General features: G+C 39.3%; 1 protein-coding gene across 1 annotated transcript in view; it reads left to right on the top strand.

The window, feature by feature from the left end:
• boc (BOC cell adhesion associated, oncogene regulated) overlaps positions 1 to 25,642 on the top strand; it is a 113,962-nt gene that overhangs the window by 67,935 nt on the left and 20,385 nt on the right. The gene's annotated exons all lie outside the window — the stretch shown is intronic.

Below are 25,642 nucleotides of genomic sequence, written 5' to 3'. Positions count from 1 at the left end.
TGACTCCATAGTGGGGAGAAGGGAGTAATAATGCTGTGTAGTAGTGTAGTAGTGTAGTAGTGTAGTAGTGCTTGGCCATCTAGTAGTGTAGTGTAGTAGTGTAGTGCTTGGCCATGTAGTAGTGTGTATTGTAGTAGTGTAGTAGTGTAGTGTAGTAGTGTAGTGCTTGGCCATGTAGTAGTGTGTATTGTAGTAGTGTAGTAGTGTAGTGTAGTAGTGTAGTGCTTGGCCATGTAGTAGTGTGTATTGTAGTAGTGTAGTAGTGTAGTGTAGTAGTGTAGTGCTTGGCCATGTAGTAGTGTGTATTGTAGTAGTGTAGTAGTGTAGTGTAGTAGTGTAGTGCTTGGCCATGTAGTAGTGTGTATTGTAGTAGTGTAGTAGTGTAGTAGTGTAGTGCTTGGCCATCTAGTGGGGTGTAGTGTAGTGTAGTGTAGTGTAGTGCTTGGTCATCTAGTGGGGTGTAGAGTAGTGTAGTGTAGTAGTGTAGTGTAGTGCTTGGTCATCTAGTGGGGTGTAGTAGTGTAGTAGTGTAGTGCTTGGTCATCTAGTGGTGTGTAGTGTAGTAGTGTAGTGTAGTAGTGTAGTGCTTGGTCATCTAGTGGTGTGTAGTAGTGTAGTGTGTAGTGTAGTGTAGTGCTTGGCCATCTAGTGGGGTGTAGTGTAGTGTAGTAGTGTAGTGTAGTGCTTGGTCATCTAGTGGTGTGTAGTGTAGTAGTGTAGTGTAGTAGTGTAGTGCTTGGTCATCTAGTGGTGTGTAGTAGTGTAGTAGTGTAGTGTAGTGCTTGGTCATCTAGTGGTGTGTAGTGTAGTAGTGTAGTAGTGTTGTAGTGTAGTGTGTAGTGCTTGGCCATCTAGTGGGGTGTAGTAGTGTAGCAGTGTAGTGCTTGGCAATCTAGTGGTGTGTAGTAGTGTAGTAGTGTAGTGCTTGGTCATCTAGTGGTGTGTAGTAGTGTAGTAGTGTAGTGCTTGGTCATCTAGTGGTGTGTAGTGGTACTATAATGGTAGAGAAGGGGACTGAGAGGGAGGGGGTCTGCCTGGAGCAGTGTAATGTGTAGTAGTAGTGTAGTGTAGTAGTGTAGTGTGTAGTGTCTGTCAGGGGACTGAGAGGGGGTCTGCCTGGAGCAGTGTGTAATGTGTAGTAGTGTAGTGTAGTAGTGTAGTGTCTGTCAGGGGACTAAGAGGGGGAATGCCTGGAGCAGTGTGTAATGTGTAGTAGTGTAGTGTCTGTCAGGGGACTGAGAGGGGGTCTGCCTGGAGCAGTGTGTAGTGTAGTAGTGTAGTGTGTAGTGTAGTGTCTGTCAGGGGACTGAGAGGGGGTCTGCCTGGAGCAGTGTGAAATGTGTAGTGTGTAGTGTAGTGTAGTAGTGTAGTGTCTGTCAGGGGACTGAGAGGGGGTCTGCCTGGAGCAGTGTGTAGTGTAGTAGTGTAGTGTGTAGTGTAGTGTCTGTCAGGGGACTGAGAGGGGGTCTGCCTGGAGCAGTGTGAAATGTGTAGTGTGTAGTGTAGTGTAATAGTGTAGTGTCTGTCAGGGGACTGAGAGGGGGTCTGCCTGGAGCAGTGTGTAATGTGTAGTAGTGTAGTAGTGTAGTGTCTGTCAGGGGACTGAGAGGGGGTCTGCCTGGAGCAGTGTGTAATGTGACCCTGAAGCCAGGTGGCCAGGGGAGGGAAGGAGACCCTGGGGTCGCTGTGAATGGGACCTCCTCCCTGGCTCTCAACTCTTCTCCCCAGCTCCCCAGGACACAACCTCCCCACAAGGGGCCAAGGTTCTGGTCTAGAAGCACGAGTTTGACTGTTTCTATAGTTCTGCTTCGGTACTGCAGTTTAACTGACGCCCGGCCCAGAAAGACAATTTCCATAGACGGCCACATAGAGAAGTCCGATTTTTTTTTTTTTTTAATTCGTAATAAGACACTTTAGTCATCACCTTTGTGCACAAAACATCCATTGAATCATCGAAGATATTAACATGTTATATTCATCCAATGTCTGCCATGTAAACCGGGAGCAACCCGAAAATATAGATGGTCCATGAATCGCCGTATGCGAACGTGAGTAGATTATGTTGAAAACTAAGGTTGGACATCTTGGACAGTGTGTAGGGTTTTTAGAGAGTGTGTAGTGCTTTTAGAGAGAGAGTGTGTAGTGCTTTTAGAGAGAGAGTGTGTAGTGCTTTTAGAGAGAGAGTGTGTAGTGCTTTTAGAGAGAGTGTGTGTAGTGCTTTTAGAGAGTGTGTGTGTGTGTAGTGTTTTTAGAGAGTGTGTGTGTGTAGTGTTTTTAGAGAGTGTATGTGTAGTGTTTTTAGAGTGTGTATTATTTTTAGAGTGTGTGTAGTGTTTTTAGAGAGTGTGTGTGTAGTGCTTTTAGAGAGTGTGTGTAGTGTTTTTAGAGTGTGTGTAGTGTTTTTAGAGTGTGTGTAGTATTTTTAGAGTGTTTTTAGAGTGTGTGTAGTGTTTTTAGAGTGTGTGTAGTGTTTTTAGAGTGTGTGTGTAGTGTTTTTAGAGAGAGTGTGTGTGTGTAGTGTTTTTAGAGAGTGTGTAGTGTTTTTAGAGTGTGTGTGTAGTGTTTTTAGAGAGAGTGTGTGTGTAGTGTTTTTAGAGAGAGTGTGTGTGTAGTGTTTTTAGAATGTGTGTGTAGTGTTTTTAGAGAGTGTGTAGTGTTTTTAGAGAGTGTGTAGTGTTTTTAGAGAGTGTGTAGTGTTGAGTGTGTGTGTGTGTGTAGTGTTTTTAGAGAGTGTGTGTGTAGTGTTTTTAGAGAATGTGTGTGTAGTGTTTTTAGAGTGTGTGTGTAGTGTTTTTAGAGAGTGTGTAGTGTTTTTAGAGAGTGTGTAGTGTTTTTAGAGAGTGTGTAGTGTTGAGTGTGTGTGTGTGTAGTGTTTTTAGAGAATGTGTGTGTAGTGTTTTTAGAGAGTGTGTGTGTAGTGTTTTTAGAGAATGTGTGTGTAGTGTTTTTAGAGAATGTGTGTGTAGTGTTTTTAGAGAATGTGTGTGTAGTGTTTTCAGAGAATGTGTGTGTAGTGTTTTTAGAGAATGTGTGTGTAGTGTTTTTAGAGAATGTGTGTGTAGTGTTTTTAGAGAATGTGTGTGTAGTGTTTTTAGAGAGTGTGTGTGTGTGTGTGTAGTGTTTAGAGTGTGTGTAGTGATTTTAGAGAGTGTGTGTAGTATTTTTAGAGAGTGTGTGTGTGTGTAGTGTTTTTAGAGAGAGGGTAGTGTTTAGAGTTTAGAGTGTGTGTAGTGTTTTTAGAGAGTGTGTGTGTGTGTGTGTGTGTGTGTGTGTAGTGTTTTTAGAGTGTGTGTAGTGATTTTAGAGTGTGTGTGTGTGTGTGTAGTGATTTTAGAGTGTGTGTGTGTGTAGTGTTTAGAGTGTGTGTAGTATTTTTAGTGTGTGTTGTGTTTTTAGAGTGTGTGTTGTATTTTTAGAGAGTGTGTGTGTGTAGTGTTTTTAGAGTGTGTGTAGTGTTTTTAGAGTGTGTGTAGTGTTTTTAGAGAGTGTGTGTGTGTAGTGTTTTTAGAGTGTGTGTAGTGTTTTTAGAGAGTGTGTGTAGTGTTTTTAGAGTGTGTGTAGTGTTTTTAGAGGGTGTGTAGTTTTTTTAGAGTGTGTGTAGTGATTTTAGAGTGTGTGTGTGTGTAGTGTTTTTAGAGTGTGTGTGTGTAGTGTTTTTAGTGTGTGTAGTGATTTTACAGAGTGTGTGTAGTATTTTTAGAGAGTGTGTGTGTGTGTGTGTGTGTGTGTGTGTGTGTGTGTGTGTAGTGTTTTTAGTGTGTGTGTAGTGTTTTTAGTGTGTGTGTAGTGTTTTTAGAGTGTGTGTGTAGTGTTTTTAGAGAGTGTGTAGTGTTTTTAGAGAGTGTGTGTGTAGTGTTTTTAGAGAGTGTGTGTAGTGTTTTTAGAGTGTATGTAGTGTTTTTAGAGTGTGTGTGTGTAGTGTTTTTAGAGTGTGTGTGTGTAGTGTTTTTAGAGTGTGTGTGTGTAGTGTTTTTAGAGTGTGTGTGTGTGTGTGTAGTGTTTTTAGAGTGTGTGTGTAGTGTTTTTAGAGAGAGAGTTATTAGTATTTTTAGAGTGTGTGTGTGTGTGTGTGTGTGTGTGTGTGTGTGTGTGTGTGTGTGTAGTGTGTGTAGTGTTTTTAGAGTGTGTGTGTGTGTGTGTGTAGTGTTTTTAGAGTGTGTGTGTGTGTGTGTAGTGTTTTTAGAGTGTGTGTGTGTAGTGTTTTTAGAGTGTGTGTGTGTAGTATTTTTAGAGTGTGTGTGTAGTGTTTAGAGTGTGTGTAGTGTTTAGAGTGTGTGTAGTGTTTTTAGAGAGTGTATGTAGTATTTTTAGAGAGTGTAGTGTAGCTGTGTTGAGAAACAGGAGGTGTTTTTAGAGAGTGTAGTGTTGCTGTGTTGAGAAACAGGAGGTGTTTTTAGAGAGTGTAGTGTTGCTGTGTTGAGAAACAGGAGGTGTTTTTAGAGAGTGTAGTGTAGCTGTGTTGAGAAACAGGATGTGTTTTTAGAGAGTGTAGTGTAGCTGTGTTGAGAAACAGGATGTGTTTTTAGAGAGTGTAGTGTAGCTGTGTTGAGAAACAGGAGGTGTTTTTAGAGAGTGTAGTGTAGCTGTGTTGAGAAACAGGAGGTGTTTTTAGAGAGTGTAGTGTAGCTGTGTTGAGAAACAGGAGGTGTTTTTAGAGAGTGTAGTGTAGCTGTGTTGAGAAATGAGGTGTTTTTAGAGAGTGTAGTGTAGCTGTGTTGAGAAATGAGGTGTTTTTAGAGAGTGTAGTGTAGCTGTGTTGAGAAACAGGAGGTGTTTTTAGAGCGTGTAGGGTTGCTGTGTTGAGAAATGAGGTGTTTTTAGAGAGTGTAGTGTAGCTGTGTTGAGAAACAGGATGTGTTTTTACAGAGTGTAGTGTAGCTGTGTTGAGAAACTAGGTGTTTTTAGAGAGTGTAGTGTAGCTGTGTTGAGAAACAGGAGGTGTTTTTAGAGAGTGTAGTGTAGCTGTGTTGAGAAATTAGGTGTTTTTAGAGAGTGTAGTGTAGCTGTGTTGAGAAACAGGATGTGTTTTTAGAGAGTGTAGTGTAGCTGTGTTGAGAAACAGGTGTTTTTAGAGAGTGTAGTGTAGCTGTGTTGAGAAACAGGAGGTGTTTTTAGAGAGTGTAGTGTAGCTGTGTTGAGAAATGAGTTTTTTTTAGAGAGTGTAGTGTAGCTGTGTTGAGAAACAGGATGTGTTTTTAGAGAGTGTAGTGTTGCTGTATTGAGAAACGAGGTGTTTTTAGGCCAGTTGAGAAAGAATCCCCTCACAAGATGAGACATGATGTCACAGTCTCCCTCTCTCCACCTCACTCACCCTCCTTACATTCTCTCTCTCTTTCATTCTCTCTCTTCATCCTCTCATTCGCTCACTCACTTCTCACTTTCTCTTGTTCCCTCTATTCTTTTATTTGTTCTCTTTCTTATTACTGCTGTGTTGGATATCAGGCAGTGTATATCAGTGTATATCAGTGTGTTTCTGTGTGTTTCTGTGTGTCTCTTTGTGTCTGTGTGTCTGTGTGTTTCTGTGTCTCTGTGTGTCTCTGTGTGGCTCTGTGTGTCTCTGTGTGTGCATGTGCAACTATGTGTGTGTGTGGGGGGGGGGGGGGGACTGTGTGTAACTTCATGCTTAAACTTCCTCCATGCAGCATTACATGTCATTGATTAATGTGTATAGTGTGAGTCATAAGGATGTATGATCTTGTGGAGCCAGACAGACAGACGCTGTCTTTTGTGTGTGTGTGTGTGTGTGTGTGTGTGTGTGTGTGTGTGTGTGTGTGTGTGTGTGTGTGTGTGTGTGTGTGTGTGTGTTCAAGTGTGTGTGTGTGTAGGAAGGAAAACATTGTCTCATGGCTCCATCCTTGCGGTCCATAGCTCTTTTCCTCCTGGTCTGGTGTGTGTTTGGGCTCTGGCCCTCCTGGCCCCCCCTGGGCCCCCCTGGGCCCCCCTGCTATCTCACTCTGAAGAGTCTTTCTGAGCTCTCTCCCACTGGAACCAAGCTGTTTGGACATTATTTAAAACTCCCTGTTTGAATTCCTTAGCAGACAACCAACCTCCTGGTGGTGTCACTTTATGTAGTGTTGTGGTGGTGTCTCTTTATGTAGTGTTGTGGTGGTGTCTCTATGTAGTGTTGTGGTGGTGTCTCTTTATGTAGTGTTGTGGTGGTGTCTCTTTATGTAGTGTTGTGGTGGTGTCTCTTTATGTAGTGTTGTGGTGGTGTCTCTTTATGTAGTGTTGTGGTGGTGTCTCTTTATGTAGTGTTGTGGTGGTGTCTCTTTATGTAGTGTTGTGCTGGTGTCTCTATGTAGTGTTGTGGTGGTGTCTCTTTATGTAGTGTTGTGGTGGTGTCTCTTTATGTAGTGTTGTGGTGGTGTCTCTTTATGTAGTGTTGTGGTGGTGTCTCTTTATGTAGTGTTGTGGTGGTGGTGTCTCTTTATGTAGTGTTGTGGTGGTGGTGTCTCTTTATGTAGTGTTGTGGTGGTGTCTCTTTATGTAGTGTTGTGGTGGTGTCTCTTTATGTAGTGTTGTGGTGGTGTCTCTTTATGTAGTGTGGTGGTGGTGTCTCTTTATGTAGTGTTGTGGTGGTGGTGTCTCTTTATGTAGTGTTGTGGTGGTGGTGTCTCTTTATGTAGTGTTGTGGTGGTGTCTCTTTATGTAGTGTGGTGGTGGTGTCTCTTTATGTAGTGTTGTGGTGGTGTCTCTTTATGTAGTGTTGTGGTGGTGTCTCTTTATGTAGTGTTGTGGTGGTGGTGTCTCTTTATGTAGTGTTGTGGTGGTGTCTCTTTACGTAGTGTTGTGGTCGTGTCTCTTTACGTAGTGTTGTGGTCGTGTCTCTTTATGTAGTGTTGTGGTGGTGTCTCTTTATGTAGTGTTGTGGTCGTGTCTCTATGTAGTGTTGTGGTGGTGTCTCTTTATGTAGTGTTGTGGTCGTGTCTCTATGTAGTGTTGTGGTGGTGTCTCTTTATGTAGTGTTGTGGTGGTGTCTCTTTATGTAGTGTTGTGGTGGTGTCTCTTTATGTAGTGTGGTGGTGGTGTCTCTTTATATAGTGTTGTGGTGGTGTCTCTTTATGTAGTGTTGTGGTGGTGTCTCTTTATGTAGTGTTGTGGTGGTGTCTCTTTATGTAGTGTTGTGGTGGTGTCTCTATGTAGTGTTGTGGTCGTGTCTCTTTATGTAGTGTTGTGGTGGTGTCTCTTTATGTAGTGTTGTGGTCGTGTCTCTTTATGTAGTGTTGTGGTTGTGTCTCTATGTAGTGTTGTGGTGGTGTCTCTTTATGTAGTGTTGTGGTCGTGTCTCTTTATGTAGTGTTGTGGTCGTGTCTCTTTATGTAGTGTTGTGGTCGTGTCTCTTTATGTAGTGTTGTGGTCGTGTCTCTATGTAGTGTTGTGGTCGTGTCTCTTTATGTAGTGTTGTGGTGGTGTCTCTTTATGTAGTGTTGTGGTCGTGTCTCTTTATGTAGTGTTGTGGTGGTGTCTCTTTATGTAGTGTTGTGGTGGTGTCTCTTTATGTAGTGTTGTGGTCGTGTCTCTTTATGTAGTGTGGTGGTGGTGTCTCTTTATGTAGTGTTGTGGTGGTGTCTCTTTATGTAGTGTTGTGGTGGTGTCGCTTTATGTAGTGTTGTGGTGGTGTCTCTTTATGTAGTGTCTTGGTCGTATCTCTTTATGTAGTGTTGTGGTGGTGTCTCTTTATGTAGTGTTGTGGTGGTGTCTCTACGTAGTGTTGTGGTCGTGTCTCTATGTAGTGTTGTGGTCGTGTCTCTTTATGTAGTGTTGTGGTGGTGTCTCTTTATGTAGTGTTGTGGTCGTGTCTCTTTATGTAGTGTTGTGGTGGTGTCTCTTTATGTAGTGTTGTGGTCGTGTCTCTATGTAGTGTTGTGGTGGTGTCTCTTTATGTAGTGTTGTGGTGGTGTCTCTTTATGTAGTGTTGTGGTGGTGTCTCTTTATGTAGTGTTGTGGTGGTGTCTCTTTATGTAGTGTTGTGGTGGTGTCTCTTTATGTAGTGTTGTGGTGGTGTCTCTTTATGTAGTGTTGTGGTGGTGTCTCTTTATGTAGTGTTGTGGTGGTGTCTCTATGTAGTGTTGTGGTTGTGTCTCTTTATGTAGTGTTGTGGTCGTGTCTCTTTATGTAGTGTTGTGGTGGTGTCTCTTTATGTAGTGTGGTGGTGGTGTCTCTTTATATAGTGTTGTGGTGGTGTCTCTTTATGTAGTGTTGTGGTGGTGTCTCTTTATGTAGTGTTGTGGTGGTGTCTCTTTATGTAGTGTTGTGGTCGTGTCTCTTTATGTAGTGTTGTGGTGGTGTCTCTTTATGTAGTGTTGTGGTGGTGTCTCTTTATGTAGTGTTGTGGTGGTGTCTCTTTATGTAGTGTTGTGGTCGTGTCTCTTTATGTAGTGTTGTGGTGGTGTCTCTTTATGTAGTGTTGTGGTGGTGTCTCTTTATGTAGTGTTGTGGTGGTGTCTCTTTATGTAGTGTTGTGGTGGTGTCTCTTTATGTAGTGTTGTGGTCGTGTCTCTTTATGTAGTGTTGTGGTCGTGTCTCTTTATGTAGTGTTGTGGTCGTGTCTCTTTATGTAGTGTTGTGGTCGTGTCTCTTTATGTAGTGTTGTGGTGGTGTCTCTTTATGTAGTGTTGTGGTGGTGTCTCTATGTAGTGTTGTGGTGGTGTCTCTATGTAGTGTTGTGGTGGTGTCTCTTTATGTAGTGTTGTGGTGGTGTCTCTTTATGTAGTGTTGTGGTGGTGTCTCTTTATGTAGTGTTGTGGTGGTGTCTCTTTATGTAGTGTTGTGGTGGTGTCTCTTTATGTAGTGTTGTGGTGGTGTCTCTTTATGTAGTGTTGTGGTCGTTTCTCTTTATGTAGTGTTGTGGTGGTGTCTCTTTATGTAGTGTTGTGGTGGTGTCTCTTTATGTAGTGTTGTGGTGGTGTCTCTTTATGTAGTGTTGTGCTGGTGTCTCTTTATGTAGTGTTGTGCTGGTGTCTCTTTATGTAGTGTTGTGCTGGTGTCTCTATGTAGTTTTGTGGTGGTGTCTCTTTATGTAGTGTTGTGGTCGTGTCTCTTTATGTAGTGTTGTGGTGGTGTCTCTTTATGTAGTGTTGTGGTCGTGTCTCTTTATGTAGTGTTGTGGTGGTGTCTCTTTACGTAGTGTTGTGGTCGTTTCTCTTTATGTAGTGTTGTGGTGGTGTCTCTTTATGTAGTGTTGTGGTCGTGTCTCTTTATGTAGTGTTGTGGTGGTGTCTCTTTATGTAGTGTTGTGGTGGTGTCTCTATGTAGTGTTGTGGTCGTGTCTCTTTATGTAGTGTTGTGGTGGTGTCTCTTTATGTAGTGTTGTGGTGGTGTCTCTTTATGTAGTGTTGTGGTGGTGGTGTCTCTTTATGTAGTGTTGTGGTGGTGTCTCTTTATGTAGTGTTGTGGTGGTGTCTCTTTATGTAGTGTTGTGGTGGTGTCTCTTTATGTAGTGTTGTGGTCGTGTCTCTTTATGTAGTGTTGTGGTGGTGTCTCTTTATGTAGTGTTGTGGTGGTGTCTCTTTATGTAGTGTTGTGGTGGTGTCTCTTTATGTAGTGTTGTGGTGGTGTCTCTTTATGTAGTGTTGTGGTGGTGTCTCTTTATGTAGTGTTGGTGTCTCTTTATGTAGTGTTGTGGTGGTGTCTCTTTATGTAGTGTTGTGGTGGTGTCTCTTTATGTAGTGTTGTGGTGGTGTCTCTTTATGTAGTGTTGTGGTGGTGTCTCTTTACGTAGTGTTGTGGTCGTTTCTCTTTACGTAGTGTTGTGGTCGTTTCTCTTTATGTAGTGTTGTGGTCGTGTCTCTTTATGTAGTGTTGTGGTCGTGTCTCTTTATGTAGTGTTGTGGTGGTGTCTCTTTATGTAGTGTTGTGGTGGTGTCTCTATGTAGTGTTGTGGTCGTGTCTCTTTATGTAGTGTTGTGGTGGTGTCTCTTTATGTAGTGTTGTGGTGGTGTCTCTTTATGTAGTGTTGTGGTGGTGGTGTCTCTTTATGTAGTGTTGTGGTGTTTTGACCTACTTTTTTTATAACAGTTAAATCAAGGTTAAATACAATCAAATAAAACATCTGTATCTCTACTAGCCACTACTCCCCCTGCACATAGAGATGAAGTATGCGGAGTCTGTCTTAAAGTATTTAAACTGGCATTGCCAAGCGGTCCTGGAGCAGTCCAGCTCCACTTTATAAATACCATTAATCCTGGTAGACCAGCATCCCACTCACACTGGGACAGCAGTACATATGCACACGCATGCGGGAACACACACAAACTTGTGTACATATACAGGAAGAGCACAGACACATGCACACACCCAAACAGTAACCCATACAAACATACATACATGTGAACACACTTAACCTAAACAAATGATGACTGTGCTGAGACTGCACTCACACACATTCTCTCTGACACTGACCACCAAACCACCTTATGGTCACGCACCAACACATATGTAGTTGTTTGACAGTTAATCCTATATAGTTGCTCTACAGTTATTCCTATGTAGTTGCTCTACAGTTATTCCTATAGTTGATCTACAGTTATTCTTATGTAGTTGCTCTACAGTTATTCTGATGTAGTTGCTCTACAGTTATTCTGATGTAGTTGCTCTACAGTTATTCCTATGTAGTTGCTCTACAGTTATTCATATAGTTGCTCTACAGTTATTCCTATAGTTGCTCTACAGTTATTCCTATAGTTGCTCTACAGTTATTCTTATGTAGTTGCTCTACAGTTATTCTGATGTAGTTCCTCTACAGTTATTCCTATGTAGTTGCTCTACAGTTATTCCTATAGTTGCTTTACAGTTATTCCTATAGTTGCTCTACAGTTATTCCTATAGTTGCTCTACAGTTAATCCTATATAGTTGTTCTACAGTTATTCTGATGTAGTTGTTTGACAGTTAATCCTATATAGTTGCTCTACAGTTATTCTGATGTAGTTGTTTGACAGTTAATCCTATATAGTTGCTCTACAGTTATTCTGATGTAGTTGTTTGACAGTTAATCCTATATAGTTGTTCTACAGTTATTCTGATGTAGTTGTTTGACAGTTAATCCTATATAGTTGCTCTACAGTTACTCTGATGTAGTTGTTTGACAGTTAATCCTATATAGTTGTTCTACAGTTATTCTGATGTAGTTGCTCAACAGTTATTCTTGTATAGTTGTTTGACAGTTAATCCTATATAGTTGTTCTACAGTTATTCCTATATAGTTGCTCTACAGTTATTCTGATGTAGTTGCTCTACAGTTATTCCTATGTAGTTGCTCTACAGTTATTCCTATAGTTGATCTACAGTTATTCTTATGTAGTTGCTCTACAGTTATTCCTATGTAGTTGCTCTACAGTTATTCCTATGTAGTTGCTCTACAGTTATTCCTATGTAGTTGCTCTACAGTTATTCCTATGTAGTTGCTCTACAGTTATTCCTATAGTTGCTCTACAGTTATTCCTATAGTTGCTCTACAGTTATTCTTAAGTAGTTGCTCTACAGTTATTCTGATGTAGTTGCTCTACAGTTATTCCTATAGTTGCTCTACAGTTATTCCTATGTAGTTGCTCTACAGTTATTCTGATGTAGTTGCTCTACAGTTATTCTGATGTAGTTGCTCTACAGTTATTCTGATGTAGTTGCTCTACAGTTATTCTTATATAGTTGCTCTACAGTTATTCCTATATAGTTGCTCTACAGTTATTCTTATGTAGTTGCTCTACAGTTATTCCTATATAGTTGCTCTACAGTTATTCCTATATAGTTGCTCTACAGTTATTCCTATATAGTTGCTCTACAGTTATTCCTATATAGTTGCTCTACAGTTATTCTAATGTAGTTGCTCTACAGTTATTCTGATGTAGTTGCTCTACAGTTATTCCTATATAGTTGCTCTACAGTTATTCTTATGTAGTTACTCTACAGTTATTCCTATCGTTGCTCTACAGTTATTCCTATATAGTTGCTCTACAGTTATTCCTATATAGTTGCTCTACAGTTATTCCTATATAGTTGCTCTACAGTTATTCTAATGTAGTTGCTCTACAGTTATTCTGATGTAGTTGTTCTACAGTTAATCCTATATAGTTGCTCTACAGTTATTCTGATGTAGTTGTTCTACAGTTAATCCTATATAGTTGCTCTACAGTTATTCTAATGTAGTTGTTCTACAGTTATTCTGATGTAGTTGTTCTACAGTTAATCCTATATAGTTGCTCTACAGTTATTCTAATGTAGTTGCTCTACAGTTATTCTAATGTAGTTGCTCTACAGTTATTCTGATGTAGTTGCTCTACAGTTATTCCGATGTAGTTGTTCTACAGTTAATCCTATATAGTTGCTCTACAGTTATTCTAATGTAGTTGTTCTACAGTTATTCCTATATAGTTGCTCTACAGTTATTCCTATATAGTTGCTCTACAGTTATTCTGATGTAGTTGCTCTACAGTTATTCTGATGTAGTTGCTCTACAGTTATTCTGATGTAGTTGCTCTACAGTTATTCCTATGTAGTTGCTCTACAGTTCTTCTAATGTAGTTGTTCTACAGTTATTCCTTTATAGTTGCTCTACAGTTATTCTAATGTAGCTGTTCTACAGTTATTCCTATATAGTTGCTCTACAGTTATTCCTATAGTTGCTCTACAGTTATTCTGATGTAGTTGCTCTACAGTTGTTCTGATGTAGTTGCTCTACAGTTATTCCTATGTAGCGGCTCTACAGTTATTCCTATAGTTGCTCTACAGTTATTCCTATAGTTGCTCTACAGTTATTCTTATGTAGTTGCTCTACAGTTATTCCTATGTAGTTGCTCTACAGTTATTCCTATGTAGTTGCTCTACAGTTGTTCTGATGTAGTTGCTCTACAGTTGTTCCTATGTAGCAGCTCTACAGTTATTCCTATAGTTGCTCTACAGTTATTCCTATAGTTGCTCTACAGTTATTCCTATAGTTGCTCTACAGTTATTCTTATGTAGTTGCTCTACTGTTATTCCGATGTAGTTGCTCTACAGTTATTCCTATATAGTTGCTCTACAGTTATTCTAATGTAGCTGTTCTACAGTTATTCCTATATAGTTGCTCTACAGTTATTCCTATAGTTGCTCTACAGTTATTCTGATGTAGTTGCTCTACAGTTGTTCTGATGTAGTTGCTCTACAGTTATTCCTATGTAGCGGCTCTACAGTTATTCCTATAGTTGCTCTACAGTTATTCCTATAGTTGCTCTACAGTTATTCTTATGTAGTTGCTCTACAGTTATTCCTATGTAGTTGCTCTACAGTTGTTCTGATGTAGTTGCTCTACAGTTGTTCCTATGTAGCAGCTCTACAGTTATTCCTATAGTTGCTCTACAGTTATTCCTATAGTTGCTCTACAGTTATTCCTATAGTTGCTCTACAGTTATTCTTATGTAGTTGCTCTACAGTTATTCCTATGTAGTTGCTCTACAGTTATTCCTATGTAGTTGCTCTACAGTTATTCCTATGTAGTTGTTCTACAGTTATTCCGATGTAGTTGCTCTACAGTTATTCCTATGTAGAGGCTCTACAGTTATTCCTATGTAGCGGCTCTACAATTATTCCTATAGTTGCTCTACATTTATTCCTATGTAGCTGCTCTACAGTTATTCCTATGTAGCGGCTCTACAGTTATTCCTATGTAGCGGCTCTACAGTTATTCCTATAGTTGCTCTACATTTATTCCTATGTAGTTGCTCTACAGTTATTCCTATAGTTGCTCTACAGTTATTCTTATGTAGTTGCTCTATAGTTATTCCTATGTAGTTGCTCTACAGTTATTCCTATAGTTGCTCTACAATTATTATTATGTAGTTGCTCTACAGTTATTCCCATGTAGTTGCTCTACAGTTACTCTGATGTAGTTGCTCTACAGTTAATCCTATATAGTTGCTCTACAGTTATTCTTATGTAGTTGCTCTACAGTTATTCCTATAGTTGCTCTACAGTTATTCTTATGTAGTTGCTCTATAGTTATTCCTATGTAGTTGCTCTACAGTTATTCCTATAGTTGCTCTACAGTTATTCTGATGTAGTTGCTCTACAGTTATTCCTATGTAGTTGCTCTACAGTTATTCTTATGTAGTTGCTCTATAGTTATTCCTATGTAGTTGCTCTACAGTTATTCTGATGTAGTTGCTCTACAGTTATTCTTATGTAGTTGCTCTACAGTTATTCTTATGTAGTTACTCTACAGTTATTCGTATGTAGTTGCTCTATAGTTATTCTGATGTAGTTGCTCTACAGTTATTCCTATGTAGTTGCTCGACAGTTAATCCTATATAGTTGTTCTACAGTTATTCTGATGTAGTTGCTCTACAGTTATTCTGATGTAGTTGCTCTACAGTTATTCTGATGTAGTTGCTCTACAGTTATTCTGATGTAGTTGCTCTACAGTTATTCTGATGTAGTTGCTCTACAGTTATTCTGACGTATTTGCTCTACAGTTATTCTTATGTAGTTGTTTGACAGTTAATCCTATATAGTTGTTCTACAGTTATTCTTATGTAGTTGTTTGACAGTTAATCCTATATAGTTGTTCTACAGTTATTCTGATGTAGTTGTTTGACAGTTAATCCTATATAGTTGTTCTACAGTTATTCTGATGTAGTTGTTCTACAGTTAATCCTATATAGTTGTTCTACAGTTATTCTGATGTAGTTGTTTGACAGTTAATCCTATATAGTTGTTCTACAGTTATTCTTATGTAGTTGCTCTACAGTTATTCTTCTGTAGTTGCTCTACAGTTATTCTTATGTAGTTGCTCTACAGTTATTCTTCTGTAGTTGCTCTACAGTTATTCTTATGTAGTTGCTCTACAGTTATTCTGATGTAGTTGCTCTACAGTTATTCTGATGTAGTTGCTCTACAGTTATTCTTATGTAGTTACTCTACAGTTATTCTTATGTAGTTGCTCTACAGTTATTCTTATGTAGTTGCTCTACAGTTACTCTGATGTAGTTGCTCTACAGTTAATCCTATATAGTTGCTCTACAGTTATTCTTATGTAGTTGCTCTACAGTTATTCCTATAGTTGCTCTACAGTTATTCTTATGTAGTTGCTCTATAGTTATTCCTATGTAGTTGCTCTACAGTTATTCCTATAGTTGCTCTACAGTTATTCTGATGTAGTTGCTCTACAGTTATTCCTATGTAGTTGCTCTACAGTTATTCCTATGTAGTTGCTCTATAGTTATTCCTATGTAGTTGCTCTACAGTTATTCTGATGTAGTTGCTCTACAGTTATTCTTATGTAGTTGCTCTACAGTTATTCTTATGTAGTTGCTCTACAGTTATTCTGATGTAGTTGCTCTACAGTTATTCTGATGTAGTTGCTCTACAGTTATTCTGATGTAGTTGCTCTACAGTTATTCTTATGTAGTTGCTCTACAGTTATTCTGATGTAGTTGCTCTACAGTTATTCCTATATAGTTGCTCTACAGTTATTCTAATGTAGCTGTTCTACAGTTATTCATTTATAGTTGCTCTACAGTTATTCCTATAGTTGCTCTACAGTTATTCTGATGTAGTTGCTCTACAGTTGTTCTGATGTAGTTGCTCTACAGTTATTCCTATGTAGCGGCTCTACAGTTATTCCTATAGTTGCTCTACAGTTATTCCTATAGTTGCTCTACAGTTATTCTTATGTAGTTGCTCTACAGTTATTCCTATGTAGTTGCTCTACAGTTGTTCTGATGTAGTTGCTCTACAGTTGTTCCTATGTAGCAGCTCTACAGTTATTCCTATGTAGCAGCTCTACAGTTATTCCTATAGTTGCTCTACAGTTATTCCTATAGTTGCTCTACAGTTATTCTTATGTAGTTGCTCTACAGTTATTCCTATGTAGTTGCTCTACAGTTATTCCTATGTAGTTGCTCTACAGTTATTCCTATGTAGTTGTTCTACAGTTATTCCAATGTAGTTGCTCTACAGTTATTCCTATGTAGAGGCTCTACAGTTATTCCTATGTAGCGGCTCTACAATTATTCCTATAGTTGCTCTACATTTATTCCTATGTAGCTGCTCTACAGTTATTCCTATGTAGCGGCTCTACAGTTATTCCTATGTAGCGGCTCTACAGTTATTCCTATAGTTGCTCTACATTTATTCCTATGTAGTTGCTCTACAGTTATTCCTATAGTTGCTCTACAGTTATTCTTATGTAGTTGCTCTATAGTTATTCCTATGTAGTTGCTCTACAGTTATTCCTATAGTTGCTCTACAATTATTATTATGTAGTTGCTCTACAGTTATTCCCATGTAGTTGCTCTACAGTTACTCTGATGTAGTTGCTCTACAGTTAATCCTATATAGTTGCTCTACAGTTATTCTTATGTAGTTGCTCTACAGTTATTCCTATAGTTGCTCTACAGTTATTCTTATGTAGTTGCTCAATAGTTATTCCTATGTAGTTGCTCTACAGTTATTCCTATAGTTGCTCTACAGTTATTCTGATGTAGTTGCTCTACAGTTATTCCTATGTAGTTGCTCTACAGTTATTCTTATGTAGTTGCTCTATAGTTATTCCTATGTAGTTGCTCTACAGTTATTCTGATGTAGTTGCTCTACAGTTATTCTTATGTAGTTGCTCTACAGTTATTCTTATGTAGTTGCTCTACAGTTATTCTGATGTAGTTGCTCTACAGTTATTCTGATGTAGTTGCTCTACAGTTATTCTTATGTAGTTGCTCTACAGTTATTCTTATGTAGTTACTCTACAGTTATTCTTATGTAGTTGCTCTACAGTTATTCTGATGTAGTTGCTCTACAGTTATTCCTATGTAGTTGCTCGACAGTTAATCCTATATAGTTGTTCTACAGTTATTCTGATGTAGTTGCTCTACAGTTATTCTGATGTAGTTGCTCTACAGTTATTCTGATGTAGTTGCTCTACAGTTATTCTGATGTAGTTGCTCTACAGTTATTCTGATGTAGTTGCTCTACAGTTATTCTGACGTATTTGCTCTACAGTTATTCTTATGTAGTTGTTTGACAGTTAATCCTATATAGTTGTTCTACAGTTATTCTGATGTAGTTGTTTGACAGTTAATCCTATATAGTTGTTCTACAGTTATTCTGATGTAGTTGTTTGACAGTTAATCCTATATAGTTGTTCTACAGTTATTCTGATGTAGTTGTTCTACAGTTAATCCTATATAGTTGTTCTACAGTTATTCTGATGTAGTTGTTTGACAGTTAATCCTATATAGTTGTTCTACAGTTATTCTTATGTAGTTGCTCTACAGTTATTCTTCTGTAGTTGCTCTACAGTTATTCTTATGTAGTTGCTCTACAGTTATTCTTCTGTAGTTGCTCTACAGTTATTCTTATGTAGTTGCTCTACAGTTATTCTGATGTAGTTGCTCTACAGTTATTCTTATGTAGTTGCTCTACAGTTATTCTTATGTAGTTACTCTACAGTTATTCTTATGTAGTTGCTCTACAGTTATTCTTATGTAGTTGCTCTACAGTTACTCTGATGTAGTTGCTCTACAGTTAATCCTATATAGTTGCTCTACAGTTATTCTTATGTAGTTGCTCTACAGTTATTCCTATAGTTGCTCTACAGTTATTCTTATGTAGTTTCTCTATAGTTATTCCTATGTAGTTGCTCTACAGTTATTCCTATAGTTGCTCTACAGTTATTCTGATGTAGTTGCTCTACAGTTATTCCTATGTAGTTGCTCTACAGTTATTCTTATGTAGTTGCTCTATAGTTATTCCTATGTAGTTGCTCTACAGTTATTCTGATGTAGTTGCTCTACAGTTATTCTTATGTAGTTGCTCTACAGTTATTCTTATGTAGTTGCTCTACAGTTATTCTGATGTAGTTGCTCTACAGTTATTCTGATGTAGTTGCTCTACAGTTATTCTTATGTAGTTGCTCTACAGTTATTCTTATGTAGTTACTCTACAGTTATTCTTATGTAGTTGCTCTACAGTTATTCTGATGTAGTTGCTCTACAGTTATTCCTATGTAGTTGCTCGACAGTTAATCCTATATAGTTGTTCTACAGTTATTCTGATGTAGTTGCTCTGCAGTTATTCTGATGTAGTTGCTCTACAGTTATTCTGATGTAGTTGCTCTACAGTTATTCTGATGTAGTTGCTCTACAGTTATTCTGATGTAGTTGCTCTACAGTTATTCTGACGTAGTTGCTCTACAGTTATTCTTATGTAGTTGTTTGACAGTTAATCCTATATAGTTGTTCTACAGTTATTCTGATGTAGTTGTTTGACAGTTAATCCTATATAGTTGTTCTACAGTTATTCTGATGTAGTTGTTTGACAGTTAATCCTATATAGTTGTTCTACAGTTATTCTGATGTAGTTGCTCTACAGTTATTCTTCTGTAGTTGCTCTACAGTTATTCTTATGTAGTTGCTCTACAGTTATTCTTCTGTAGTTGCTCTACAGTTATTCTTATGTAGTTGCTCTACAGTTATTCTTATGTAGTTGCTCTACAGTTATTCTGATGGAGTTGCTCTACAGTTATTCCTATGTAGTTGTTTGACAGTTAATCCTATATAGTTGTTCTACAGTTATTCTGATGTAGTTGCTCTACAGTTATTCTGATGTAGTTGTTCTACAGTTATTCTGATGTAGTTGCTCTACAGTTATTCTGATGTAGTTGCTCTACAGTTATTCTGATGTAGTTGCTCTACAGTTATTCTGATGTAGTTGCTCTACAGTTATTCTGATGTAGTTGCTCTACAGTTATTCTGACGTAGTTGCTCTACAGTTATTCTGATGTGGTTGTTTGACAGTTAATCCTATATAGTTGTTCTACAGTTATTCCGATGTAGTTGTTTGACAGTTAATCCTATATAGTTGTTCTACAGTTATTCCGATGTAGTTGTTTGACAGTTAATCCTAGATAGTTGTTCTACAGTTATTCTGATGTAGTTGTTCTACAGTTAATCCTATATAGTTGTTCTACAGTTATTCTGATGTAGTTGTTTGACAGTTAATCCTATATAGTTGTTCTACAGTTATTCTGATGTAGTTGCTCTACAGTTATTCCTATGTAGTTGCTCTACAGTTATTCTTCTGTAGTTGCTCTACAGTTATTCTTATGTAGTTGCTCTACAGTTATTCTGATGTAGTTGCTCTACAGTTATTCTTATGTAGTTGCTCTACAGTTATTCTTATGTAGTTACTCTACAGTTATTGTTATGTAGTTGCTCTACAGTTATTCGTATGTAGTTGCTCTACAGTTATTCTGATGGAGTTGCTCTACAGTTATTCCTATGTAGTTGTTTGACAGTTAATCCTATATAGTTGTTCTACAGTTATTCTGATGTAGTTGCTCTACAGTTATTCTGATGTAGTTGCTCTACAGTTATTCTGATGTAGTTGCTCTACAGTTATTCTGATGTAGTTGCTCTACAGTTATTCTGATGTAGTTGCTCTACAGTTATTCTGATGTAGTTGCTCTACAGTTATTCTGATGTAGTTGCTCTACAGTTATTCTGACGTAGTTGCTCTACAGTTATTCTGATGTGGTTGTTTGACAGTTAATCCTATATAGTTGTTCTACAGTTATTCCGATGTAGTTGTTTGACAGTTAATCCTATATAGTTGTTCTACAGTTATTCTGATGTAGTTGTTTGACAGTTAATCCTATATAGTTGTTCTACAGTTATTCTGATGTAGTTGTTCTACAGTTAATCCTATATAGTTGTTCTACAGTTATTCTGATGTAGTTGTTTGACAGTTAATCCTATATAGTTGTTCTACAGTTATTCTGATGTAGTTGTTTGACAGTTAATCCTATATAGTTGTTCTACAGTTATTCTGATGTAGTTGTTTGACAGTTAATCCTATATAGTTGTTCTACAGTTATTCTGATGTAGTTGTTTGACAGTTAATCCTATATAGTTGCTCTACAGTTATTCTGATGTAGTTGTTTGACAGTTAATCCTATATAGTTGTTCTACAGTTATTCTGATGTAGTTGCTCTACAGTTATTCCTATGTAGTTGCTCTACAGTTATTCTTCTGTAGTTGCTCTACAGTTATTCTTATGTAGTTGCTCTACAGTTATTCTGATGTAGTTGCTCTACAGTTATTCTTATGTAGTTGCTCTACAGTTATTCTTATGTAGTTACTCTACAGTTATTGTTATGTAGTTGCTCTACAGTTATTCTTATGTAGTTGCTCTACAGTTATTCTGATGGAGTTGCTCTACAGTTATTCCTATGTAGTTGTTTGACAGTTAATCCTATATAGTTGTTCTACAGTTATTCTGATGTAGTTGCTCTACAGTTATTCTGATGTAGTTGCTCTACAGTTATTCTGATGTAGTTGCTCTACAGTTATTCTGATGTAGTTGCTCTACAGTTATTCTGATGTAGTTGCTCTACAGTTATTCTGATGTAGTTGCTCTACAGTTATTCTGATGTAGTTGCTCTACAGTTATTCTGATGTAGTTGCTCTACAGTTATTCTGACGTAGTTGCTCTACAGTTATTCTGATGTAGTTGTTTGACAGTTAATCCTATATAGTTGTTCTACAGTTATTCCGATGTAGTTGTTTGACAGTTAATCCTATATAGTTGTTCTACAGTTATTCTGATGTAGTTGTTTGACAGTTAATCCTATATAGTTGTTCTACAGTTATTCTGATGTAGTTGTTCTACAGTTAATCCTATATAGTTGTTCTACAGTTATTCTGATGTAGTTGTTTGACAGTTAATCCTATATAGTTGTTCTACAGTTATTCTGATGTAGTTGTTTGACAGTTAATCCTATATAGTTGTTCTACAGTTATTCTGATGTAGTTGTTTGACAGTTAATCCTATATAGTTGTTCTACAGTTATTCTGATGTAGTTGTTTGACAGTTAATCCTATATAGTTGCTCTACAGTTATTCTTATGTAGTTGCTCTACAGTTATTCTGTTGTAGTTGCTCTACAGTTATTCTTATGTAGTTGCTCTACAGTTATTCTTATGTAGTTGCTCTACAGTTATTCTGATGTAGTTGCTCTACAGTTATTCTGATGTAGTTGCTCTACAGTTATTCTGATGTAGTTGCTCTACAGTTATTCTGATGTAGTTGCTCTACAGTTATTCTGATGTAGTTGCTCTACAGTTATTCTGACGTAGTTGCTCTACAGTTATTCTGATGTAGTTGTTTGACAGTTAATCCTATATAGTTGTTCTACAGTTATTCCGATGTAGTTGTTTGACAGTTAATCCTATATAGTTGTTCTACAGTTATTCTGATGTAGTTGTTTGACAGTTAATCCTATATAGTTGTTCTACAGTTATTCTGATGTAGTTGTTCTACAGTTAATCCTATATAGTTGTTCTACAGTTATTCTGATGTAGTTGTTTGACAGTTAATCCTATATAGTTGTTCTACAGTTATTCTGATGTAGTTGTTTGACAGTTAATCCTATATAGTTGTTCTACAGTTATTCTGATGTAGTTGTTTGACAGTTAATCCTATATAGTTGTTCTACAGTTATTCTGATGTAGTTGCTCTACAGTTATTCTGATGTAGTTGCTCTACAGTTATTCTGACGTAGTTGCTCTACAGTTATTCTGATGTAGTTGTTTGACAGTTAATCCTATATAGTTGTTCTACAGTTATTCTGATGTAGTTGTTCTACAGTTAATCCTATATAGTTGTTCTACAGTTATTCTGATGTAGTTGTTTGACAGTTAATCCTATATAGTTGTTCTACAGTTATTCTGATGTAGTTGTTTGACAGTTAATCCTATATAGTTGTTCTACAGTTATTCTGATGTAGTTGTTTGACAGTTAATCCTATATAGTTGTTCTACAGTTATTCTGATGTAGTTGTTTGACAGTTAATCCTATATAGTTGTTCTACAGTTATTCTGATGTAGTTGTTCTACAGTTAATCCTATATAGTTGTTCTACAGTTATTCTGATGTAGTTGTTTGACAGTTAATCCTATATAGTTGTTCTACAGTTACTCTGATGTAGTTGTTTGACAGTTAATCCTATATAGTTGTTCTACAGTTATTCTGATGTAGTTGTTTGACAGTTAATCCTATATAGTTGTTCTACAGTTATTCTGATGTAGTTGCTCTACAGTTATTCCTATGCAGTTGTTTGACAGTTATTCCTATATAGTTGTTCTACAGTTATTCTGATGTAGTTGCTCTACAGTTATTCCTATGTAGTTGTTTGACAGTTATTCCTATATAGTTGTTCTACAGTTATTCTGATGTAGTTGTTTGACAGTTAATCCTATATAGTTGTTCTACAGTTATTCTGATGTAGTTGTTTGACAGTTAATCCTATATAGTTGTTCTACAGTTATTCTGATGTAGTTGCTCTACAGTTATTCCTTTATAGTTGTTTCTCTTTCTTTGTATTTTTTCTTTCTGTCACACACCTGAGAGGCACATAGGGGGCTTTTCAGTGGAAGAATGCAAGGGTAGAGGTGAGGGGAGGAGGGGGAGTAGGGAGGTAGAGAGAGGGTAGCTGTAAAAACAGGGCCTGATTGATTTAGCAAATGGAGCATCACACAGTGTCTCTTCGAGACTCCACCCCCTTGTCCAGACACTCACACACACACACTACCCAGCATGACATGTCTTCTGTTTCTCATATCTCTTGGTATAGGGGTTGGTAGCAGGTCGAATGGAGGTGGGGGGGGCACCTGTCAAGGCCAAGCCCTGTAGCTCCCCTCTCCCATTTAAACTTCCCCAGACAGCCCACACTGCCTGCAGGGGAATAGATCAGATATGAAAAACCTCCCACACTGTCAGTCACCCATGGTAAAGGTGGTATGTTCAGCATCTAAAGTGAATATACACTTCAAGGCATCTACTTATAAATGTATATAACGGTATCTGGTTGTCTAGTCAGTTCACTGTGTATGAGTGGCTTGGTTACGTCTGTTTTGCCAAAGAGTCGAGCAGTCCTAGAATAACAACCAGCCATGCACCTCTGAAAATAATGGAGTGCCGCCATCTTTGTGAAACATAATAAATCAACAGAGACTGGTAGACATTTAATTAGGTTAGGGAGTTGTATTTGTGTTTCATTTCACTGCTGGACTCCCTGCCTCCAGCATATACTACAGCTCTGATCATTTGTTATGTTGAATGTTCCCCCTTTCCCCCCTCCATCTTTCGGGTTCTCTCTTTTTCTCTCTCACTTTCTTTTTAAACATTCTTTCTCTACCTTATTTGTCTCTCTCTCGCTCTCTACTCCCCCTCGCTCTCTCTACCCCCCCAAGCCTTAATGTCCTTTACTCTACTCCCCCACTCAGTGTTCTAAAGTCTAGCAATGCTATTTCCTCACAATCCAAGCTGGTTGTTCTTTCCTTGAAACTCTAGAGGCAGGCCACCTCTAACCCCTGGTCCAGCCCCTGCAGCCCCCTCTGAGGGGTCAGGGGTCAGCCCAGTGTCTGTTCTGTGCAGACTGTGTGCGGAACAGAGTGGGAGCACATGGACCTCCAGTAATCCCTCTCCAGTTTCCCACAGTAACCAACCACTAACCAGTCAGGTCCTCAGTCTCTGTCCCACAGTAACCAACCACTAACCAGTCATGCCCTCAGTCTCTGTCCCACAGTAACCAACCACTAACCAGTCAGGCCCTCAGTCTCTGTCCCACAGTAACCAACCACTAACCAGTCAGGTCCTCAGTCTCTGTCCCACAGTAACCAACCACTAACCAGTCAGGTCCTCAGTCTCTGTCCCACAGTAACCAACCACTAACCAGTCAGGTCCTCAGTCTCTGTCCCACAGTAACCAACCACTAACCAGTCATGTCCTCAGTCTCTGTCCCACAGTAACCAACCACTAACCAGTCATGTCCTCAGTCTCTGTCCCACAGTAACCAACCACTAACCAGTCAGGTCCTCAGTCTCTGTCCCACAGTAACCAACCACTAACCAGTCAGGTCCTCAGTCTCTGTCCCACAGTAACCAACCACTAACCAGTCAGGTCCTCAGTCTCTGTCGCACAGTAACCAACCACTAACCAGTCAGGTCCTCAGTCTCTGTCCCACAGTAACCAACCACTAACCAGTCAGGCCCTCAGTCTCTGTCCCACAGTAACCAACCACTAACCAGTCAGGTCCTCAGTCTCTGTCCCACAGTAACCAACCACTAACCAGTCATGTCCTCAGTCTCTGTCGCACAGTAACCAACCACTAACCAGTCAGGTTCTCAGTCTCTGTCCCACAGTAACCAACCACTAACCAGTCAGGTCCTCAGTCTCTGTCCCACAGTAACCAACCACTAACCAGTCAGGTCCTCAGTCTCTGTCCCACAGTAACCAACCACTAACCAGTCAGGTCCTCAGTCTCTGTCCCACAGTAACCAACCACTAACCAGTCAGGCCCTCAGTCTCTGTCCCACAGTAACCAACCACTAACCAGTCAGGTCCTCAGTCTCTGTCCCACAGTAACCAACCACTAACCAGTCAGGCCCTCAGTCTCTGTCCCACAGTAACCAACCACTAACCAGGCAGCCCCTCAGTCTCTGTCCCACAGTAACCAACCACTAACCAGTCATGTCCTCAGTCTCTGTCCCACAGTAACCAACCACTAACCAGTCATGTCCTCAGTCTCTGTCCCACAGTAACCAACCACTAACCAGTCATGTCCTCAGTCTCTGTCCCACAGTAACCAACCACTAACCAGTCAGGTCCTCAGTCTCTGTCCCACAGTAACCAACCACTAACCAGTCAGGCCCTCAGTCTCTGTCCCACAGTAACCAACCACTAACCAGTCAGGTCCTCAGTCTCTGTCCCACAGTAACCAACCACTAACTAGTCAGGCCCTCAGTCTCTGTCCCACAGTAACCAACCACTAACCAGTCAGGCCCTCAGTCTCTGTCCCACAGTAACCAACCACTAACCAGTCAGGTCCTCAGTCTCTGTCCCACAGTAACCAACCACTAACCAGTCAGGTCCTCAGTCTCTGTCCCACAGTAACCAACCACTAACCAGTCAGGCCCTCAGTCTCTGTCCCACAGTAACCAACCACTAACCAGTCAGGTCCTCAGTCTCTGTCCCACAGTAACCAACCACTAACCAGTCAGGCCCTCAGTCTCTGTCCCACAGTAACCAACCACTAACCAGTCAGGTCCTCAGTCTCTGTCCCACAGTAACCAACCACTAACCAGTCAGGTCCTCAGTCTCTGTCCCACAGTAACCAACCACTAACCAGTCAGGTCCTCAGTCTCTGTCCCACAGTAACCAACCACTAACCAGTCATGTCCTCAGTCTCTGTCCCACAGTAACCAACCACTAACCAGTCAGGTCCTCAGTCTCTGTCCCACAGTAACCAACCACTAACCAGTCATGTCCTCAGTCTCTGTCCCACAGTAACCAACCAGTAACCAGTCAGGTCCTCAGTCTCTGTCCCACAGTAACCAACCACTAACCAGTCAGGTCCTCAGTCTCTGTCCCACAGTAACCAACACACTGCTCTATTCATTGAAGGAGAATTAATCAAACGGTCTAGAATGGTAAACGGTCTAGAATGGTAAACGGTCTAGAATGGTAAACGGTCTAGAATGGTAAACGGTCTAGAATGGTAAACGGTCTAGAATGGTAAACGGTCTAGAATGATAAACGGTCTAGAATGGTAAACGGTCTAGAATGGTAAACGGTCTAGAATGGTAAACGGTCTAGAATGGTAAACGGTCTAGAATGGT

This window comes from Salmo salar, chromosome ssa19 (assembly GCF_905237065.1).
Source record: "Salmo salar chromosome ssa19, Ssal_v3.1, whole genome shotgun sequence".
Taxonomy (NCBI): domain Eukaryota; kingdom Metazoa; phylum Chordata; class Actinopteri; order Salmoniformes; family Salmonidae; genus Salmo; species Salmo salar.
Note: the sequence above shows the minus strand (reverse complement) of the source record. Positions and strands in the feature narration are given on the sequence as shown.